General features: G+C 40.9%; 1 non-coding gene and 1 pseudogene across 1 annotated transcript; one reads left to right on the forward strand and one right to left on the reverse strand.

Moving 5' to 3' along the window:
- Window positions 1–302: 302 nt before the first annotated feature.
- On the reverse strand, window positions 303–479 carry LOC140287434 (U2 spliceosomal RNA; annotated as a pseudogene).
- A 4,985-nt stretch (window positions 480–5,464) lies between these two features.
- On the forward strand, window positions 5,465–5,655 carry LOC140287442 (U2 spliceosomal RNA). The gene has a single exon (XR_011911609.1). It is a non-coding gene; the product is annotated as a U2 spliceosomal RNA (small nuclear RNA).
- The last annotated feature ends 1,949 nt before the right edge of the window (window positions 5,656–7,604 follow it).

Consider the following 7,604-nt stretch of genomic DNA (forward strand, 5'->3'; position numbering starts at 1 on the left):
ATAGTCGGACATTCACACCTTCTTGCAGCCGAACACTTCCGCTCCACCTTTTAGTTTTCTATGGGGCATTCACACCTTTATTTTCACCGCATTTTATAAAAACACCACAGGAACACCGTATTGAGGCTTTGTTCTGACCGCTCATTCGGTGTCGCGTTTCTTTCAAGCATTTCTCCTGGTTAGCCCGCACTCGGCTCGCTCCCAGAGCCGTGTTAAAGTCTACTTCGCATTCACTCTCTTTTCTCAGCAGACTAAAAGAAACTTCCATCCTGCACCGCTGTTAGCTTTTTCACAAGAGCAGAGGAGAGCGCACCGTTCCCAGCGGCACTGCAGTACCGGGTCGATGCTTGGAGTGAACGGAGCAAGCTCCTTTTTCAACTCCTATTGATAAAAATCCATTTAATATGTAGTCCTTGCATAGACATATCACATATTAAACTGATAAGTACAGATGGATTATGTGCAATTAGTAAAGAGAGTAGAGGACGATCTCTCTCGTTGGAAGTCCTTACCTATATCACTTATGGGGAGAGTTACAACCATTAAAATGATGATACTACCAAAAGTTAACTATTTGTTCTCAATGATCCCCATAAAACCATCTGCTACTTGGTTTAAGTCACTAGATTCATGCATCTCCAAATTTCTGTGGAAAAACAAACCACCACGTATTAGTTTAAAAACCCTACAGAAGACCAAGGACAGTGGTGGATTAGATTTACCTCATTTTCAGCACTATTCCTTAGCCAATAGGTTACAATATATATCAAAATGGTTTAAACCTTGTTGTTGTCACAGTTCCCAGAGACGTTGTAATCGTTGAGGATTCTATATTCAACCCCTCATTAGAGGCACGTGTTGCAGATTGATGACACTGAATCTTCTTCTCTGTTCATTGCTGGCATCATTCCCAGCATCGTAAGTGTTCGTGGCATTGTTAGCCTCTTCTTCTGGATCTTGATATCGAGCATCCTTTTGTATTTCTGGTTTGTAAGTCCTCTCTCTTCGTTCACCGGAGTCTTCGTCTCTTTGTCCTTGAGTTTGGTGATTTTTTCTTCTTTTGATGCCTTGACACAGTGTGACAGGTGATACCACATGGGAGATCCTTTAACTTGGACTGCTGTCCCTGTGCTGCGAAATGGCTGTGCTGCTCAAATGGTCTCTCCTTCATCATATACACAGTTATTTATACATCACCTTCCACCATGAAGCGTTGTCCCTTTTTGTTTCTCTCTTTGTTCTTAAAATGCTGTTATAAATGTCTAAACCAATCCATTAAACTAGATCATTTTGGCAGTAAAGCGATCTACAATGTGCTTGGTCGCAAAGCTGCTCATCTGTGGTAAACAGCTCTTCAGAAAGGCATTCTTCAATTGATTTCACTCATTTTATGTAATAATTTTGTGATTTCCTACAAAACTACACTTCTTCTCCCATCTGTCTGAGTATTTAATATTGTCTGGGTCCCGTTAAAACATGTATTTTTCCCATCTAATTCCTTGTTTGCTTTAAAACAAGTATTCCCCATTTTCTATCCCTTCAGTAGCCAACCAGTTTGTATGGAGTACACTGGAGCAACTTGACTGATCAGTAAAACACTGCTTTTGTTGTCACCGCAAGGCTTCCCCCGTCGGTTGTTTCACTGAGACACTACTGAGTAACTACAACTCAACACAGTTTATACACATAACATTCATATACATACTAACAAACAAACAAACAATAATTTATCGCAATTTTCTCATCTCTGTTTGAACGTACACCCAGGTAAATATTCCTGTAGTCTTCTCATACCGACTATGGACCCATTCATTGTTTAACTTCACTGTTTTGCAAATCCTAATTGAATATTACACATTGACATTGAACTTTACTGGATAAGCAGGTCTTCATTGCATTCAGCAGCCTATATGTGAGCATTTATGTGTAAGCTGTTCTTCTTTGCATTTATCAGCAGCAAGCAATTCTTCACTGCACATGTATATGTAAATAGTAAAACAATTCCAATGTGTTAGCGAAACCTTCTATATCACAGTGGTTTCTAAGGTCTATTTTAAGTTCTTTGCCATCAGTGAGATGACATTGTTTACAAAGTGTGTCAAATTATCACTGAAGATCTTTTCAGGAATTTCAAATCTAGAAATGAGTTATTTTACGCGTGATTTTGCTACTGAGAGTGCATCTGCTTGTGCACATGGAAATATTTCAGACCATTTGGTAAAAACCTCTGTTGTCACTGAGCAGAATCGTTTCCCTTAACATTAATTTAGTTCAATGAAATCTACAAAATAATGAAATAATGAAATCCAAACAAATATGTTGAAAAAGATACACTGGCTTAGGGAATTATCTTCGTTTTGGTCTTAGATTGCCCTGTGGAATGTATTTTGCACATATTTGACCTGCTAGACAAAACTTTATTCATTTATTTATTCTAAAAAAATGTTTTTAATAATTAGTAAAACCATATGCTGTAAAAACCTGGTTCATTATTGCTTCCATCCCTCCTGTTGAGACATGACATGGTCCGTGGCTCAATACTGCAGCATATTTAAACAAATTCTTTGGCAGTATGGTTTTCCTTCCGGTCATTCATACGAGTCTATTGTAGATGGCAATTGAATAACATCTAATAATGCTAAAATATTTGTAGTTTATACATTTAGCTGTGGATGTCAACATACCTGTTTTTCCAATGCTGTGTTAACACATGTACAGTTGAGAAGGCATACTGACTGTCAGTGTAAACGTTAACAACCTTTTTGTTATTTAATTTACAAGCTTCAGTTAAAGCTACCAATTCGACTGCTTGAACAGAGTAATTTTTTGGTAGTGGTTGTTTTAAGAAAACTTCAGTTTCTGTTACTACTGCAAATCCTGTAGCATTTGTGCCATCAGGGTTTTTTTCTTTGATCTGTTGAATAAATATAGTTATTTCTGCATTTTCATAATGTATATCAGTTAAGTCTGGCCTGGGTAAAACACTGATGGTTATTTCTGACATGCAATCATGAGGCTTTCCATCTGTGGGGTAGGTAGCAGTGTGGATGGATTAAGTGTAGCACATCTCTCGACAACAAGGTGTGGCTGTGAAAGAAGAACTGTTATGTAGGAGAGATGTCTGGTAAAGATATTTTGTTAAGTAACCATATCACAGCCACTGCATGAGGTACCTTAAGTGTTAATGGGTGAAATAACACCATTATTGTTGATGCCTGCACTGCCAATGGCTTCTGGCCATTGATTCAAAAGTACGATCTCGTCCCTTTTTCCCCTTTCAGTGGACACTGGCCCCTAATTACCGCAATTCAGCAGGGGGTCTTTCATTAGGAGTACTGGACTCCCCCGTGCACGGTTTCAGCTCCGACCCTGGACAGCGGAAAAAACGTTGAGATCTGGTTTGAGGACCCAATTGTTGAGAAAAGTCTCTCAATGAGACTCAGAGTTGCTGGAGTCAGTTAATGCAAAGGTTTAATCTTGCAGCAAGTTCAAGAATGTGTGTGTGTATGGGTGTATGTGTGCGAACGTGTGTGAGTTTGTGTGTGTGAGAGTTTAAAGAACCTGTAATCCACAGGCAGGCCTTAACTAGTATGGCACGGGTCCAGCCTGTCTCATCTTTTTTGGAAGGTCCAGCGCTCGGCCGTAACCCTTCTGTCTGTTTGGACTCTCACATACATTCGGTTAATCATAGAAAAACGAGAACAAAACTTTTTAGCCCCTTAAATTCATAAAACAGACATGGTGCAGTTATTTCCATTGTAGAAAATAAGAGTAATCACCACCATTCCTATAAATTCTGGATATTCTAACAATCTGAATCTTTTTTAAATGTTCGATGAAGCCCTTTGCTGTTCTGTTTAGAGACTCAGCTGATCATAAACCAAGTTTTGCTCTTGAACCAAGCTTCTAAACTCTTCACCTTTTTCATTTCTCAGTTAGTATTCACTTTAAAACTGATTAAGAGAAAAATTAAATGAATGCCTATCAACAAATGTGGGATCTAAACTCTAGTGCTTCCTCTAAAATAATTTCCTTTCTCAATTCAGAAATGTGTGTGTGTAAGTCACAACACCCGTGACACCAAAACGGCTTTCTTTTCTCTCTTTTCTCTACACTCTGCACTGTGAGCACACACAACAAATCAGAAAGGCTTTTTTCTCTCTTTTCTACATTATGGACTGTGGGGACACAAAACCGCTCTCTCTTTTTTTTTTTTTGATTGTGTGCCAGGGCGTTGTCTCACGTATTAGATTATGCTTAAGATACGAATGAGTTTATCAGTCACATCAGAATCCATATATACTGATCCTCCCGTAATAAAATGGTCGGATCTTATCAAACACACTTTGTTTCTTGTGACAAGTCAGCGAAACAGCGTATACACGTCAAGACACTGAATCAAGTTTGCCACAAGAACTCATAAGTTTGGCAGTATTGCTCTGCCGTCAGCAATCATACACCCATTTTATTTTCATGAGACATGTGCAGGCACCTGTTCATCTACTGTTCTATCACTATGAATTAGTTTATCTATTATCAATAAGGATACTTCTACAACTACTATCAAAGTATGTCCGGACTTCTTATGTTGTCAGTTGCTATATATGAATAAGTGGGTTGCTACTGAAAAGCATTAAGCATGTCACACAGCCCAAACATATAACATTTCAGGACACACCACACAGTTAACAACCACAGTGAAGCGTGTCAAAGCCCAAACATGTAACATTCAACAGGACACTTACACAACACATTCAAATCAAACAGTCAGACAACATACAAGAACCTATACCCCAGCCGGCATTGCTCCCTGCCTATTTTCCTACAACTCACTATGTGTGTGCACACCTTTATTCACAAACTCTTCAACTTATACTCTTTTACCGAAGCTGCTACAGCTCGATTGGCCAAATACCCTTAGATCCTATTTCGGTGAATTTGACATCTGCCTTGCATGTAACAGATTAGCGGTTTAGCAGTTTTAATTTAGTTTGAGTGAAGGAATTCATTTTATAGCAAAATCCGAAATCGTGAAGAACTCATGGAAGTAAGCTTATTCTCGGATTCCTGAATCTTTAGATTTGCTCTTTCTTTTACTGCAAAGTACAACGTTGAGCAGCACTAATGAGTTGTTTCTATTTTTGGCAGGCTTTACCTTTGCGGATGAAGCCCTTTCTGTCTGTGCAAAAGAAATCTTGTTACTGTGCAGAGTGACTTCTCTGAGTAGAGTCGCCTTACTTGTTGCGACTGTGCCAATGTTCGAAGCTGGAGTGCAAAGTTGTTGCTTGAATGGTGCTCGCTGGAGCGTGCGGTAGTGTAAAGTTATACCATTTAAAAGGGCTGAAGAGTGCTCAGTGCAGCGGGTGGGCCGAGGTGCAAAGTGACACTATGGCCATAAAAAGAACACCGCTACAAGTGCGCATTGTGCCAGGAAGGGCCCTCGGACGTGAACCAGTGGACAGTTATCGCTTCTCGGCCTTTTGGCTAAGATCAAGTGTAGTATCTGTTCTTATCAGTTTAATGTCTGATGTGTCCTCTATGCGAGGACTACATATTAAATGGATTTGTATCAATAGGAGTTGAAAAAGGAGCTTGCTCCGTTCACTCCAAGCATCGACCCGGTACTGTAGTGCCCCTGGGAACGGTGCGCTCTCCTCTGCTCTTGTGAAAAAGCAAACAGCGGTGCAGGATGGAGGTTTCAGGGAGCCCAAGATGAAACTTTCTTTTAGTCTGCTGAGAAAAGAGAGTGAATGCGAAGTAGACTTTAACACGGCTCTGGGAGCGAGCCGAGTGCGGGCTAACCAGGCGAATTGCTTGAAAGAAACGCGACACCGAATGAGCGGTCAGAACAAAACCTCAATACGGTGTTCCTGTGGTGTTTTTATAAAATGCGGTGAAAAAAAAGGTGTGAATGCCCCATAGAAAACTAAAAGGTGGAGCGGAAGTGTTCGGCTGCAAGAAGGTGTGAATGTCCGACTATATTTGGTGAAAAGCAGGTGAAGCAAGGTCTGAATGCCCAACCTTACATCATCAAAAGCGAGATCAGAGGTTTTTGGCTGCAAGAAGGCCATAGTTTGCCAAAAGTGGGTAAGGTGCGAATGACCGACTAAATATCAACAAAAGGGGGGGCGGAGGTCTTCGGATGCAAGTGGGTGTGAATATCCCACCATAGAAGTATGGTGGAGAGGAAGCTGTGAATGGCCGACCATAGTTTGCAAAAAGCGGGTGAGAAAAGGTGCGAATGTCCAACCATACATGATCAAAACAGGGAGCGGAGGTGTTTGGCTGCGACAAGGTGTGAATGTCCACCCATAATTAATGAAAAGCGGGCAACAAGTAGGTTCGAATGCCATACCATACATCATCAAAAGCAGGAGTGGATGTGTTCGGCTACAAGAAGGTTTGAATGTCCGAGCATAGTTTCTAAAAAGCTGGTAAGAAAAGGTTCGAATGCCTGAACATACATCATCAAAAGCAGGACTGGATGTGTTCGGCTACAAGAAGGTTTGAATGTCCGACCATAGTTGGTAAAAAGTGGGTATGAAAAGGTTCGAATGCCCAAGTTCGGCTGAAAAAAACTGTGTTCGGCTGCAAAAAGGTGTGAATGTTTGACTAAAGTTTGTAAGACAAGGTTCGAATGCCTGACAATGTATGATCAAAAGCGGGAGCGGAGGTGTTCAGCTGCAAGAAGGTCTAAATGTCCATCATTAATTGCTAGAAAACATGAAAGAAAATTTTCGAAAATCAATCTGCACATGATCATAAGTGGGAGAGGAGGTGTTCAGCTGCAAGAAGGTGTGAATGTCCTACCATAATTGCTGAAAAATGTGTTAGAAACGGTAAGAATTCCGGACCATACATCATCAAAAGCTAGAGAGGTGGTGTTCGGCTGCAAGTAGGTGTGAATGTCTGACTAAAGTTCAAATATATTAACAAAAGCGGGAGGAGAGGTCTTCGGATGAGTGGTTGAGAATTTCCAACCATAATCTATAAAATGCGGTGAAAAAAAAGGTGTGATAGAAACCTAAAAGGTGGAGCGGAAGTGTTCGGCTGCAAGAAGGTGTGAATGTCCGTCTATAGTTGGTGAAAAGCAGGAAAAGCAAGGTCTGAATGCCCAATCTTACATCATCAAAAGCGAGATCAGAGGTGTTTGGCTGCAAGAAAACGGGTAAGGTGTGAATGACCGACTAAATATCAACAAAAGTGGGGGCGGAGGTCTTCGGATGCAAGTGGGTGTGAATATCCCACCATACAAGTATGGTGGAGAGGAAGCTGTGAATGTCCGACCATGGTTTGTAAAACGCGGGTAAGACAAGGTGCGAATGTCCGACAATGTATGATCAAAAGAGGGAGCGGAGGTGTTCGGCTGCAAGGTCTGAATTTCCAACCATAATTTGTAAACACCGTTGAAGAAAAGCCTCGAAAGCCCGACTATACACCATCAAAAGCGGGAGCAGAGGTGTTCAGCTGCAAGAAGGTCTGAATGTCCACCAATAATTACTGAAAAATGGGTAAGAAGAGGTGTGAATGCCCAACTATACATCATCAAAAGCAGAAGTGGATGTGTTCGGCCACAAGAAGGTTTGAATGTCCGACCATAGTTT

Source organism: Leuresthes tenuis, unplaced genomic scaffold, assembly GCF_036924035.1.
Source record: "Leuresthes tenuis unplaced genomic scaffold, fLeuTen1.0.hap1 SCAF_134, whole genome shotgun sequence".
Classification (NCBI taxonomy): Eukaryota; Metazoa; Chordata; class Actinopteri; order Atheriniformes; family Atherinopsidae; genus Leuresthes; species Leuresthes tenuis.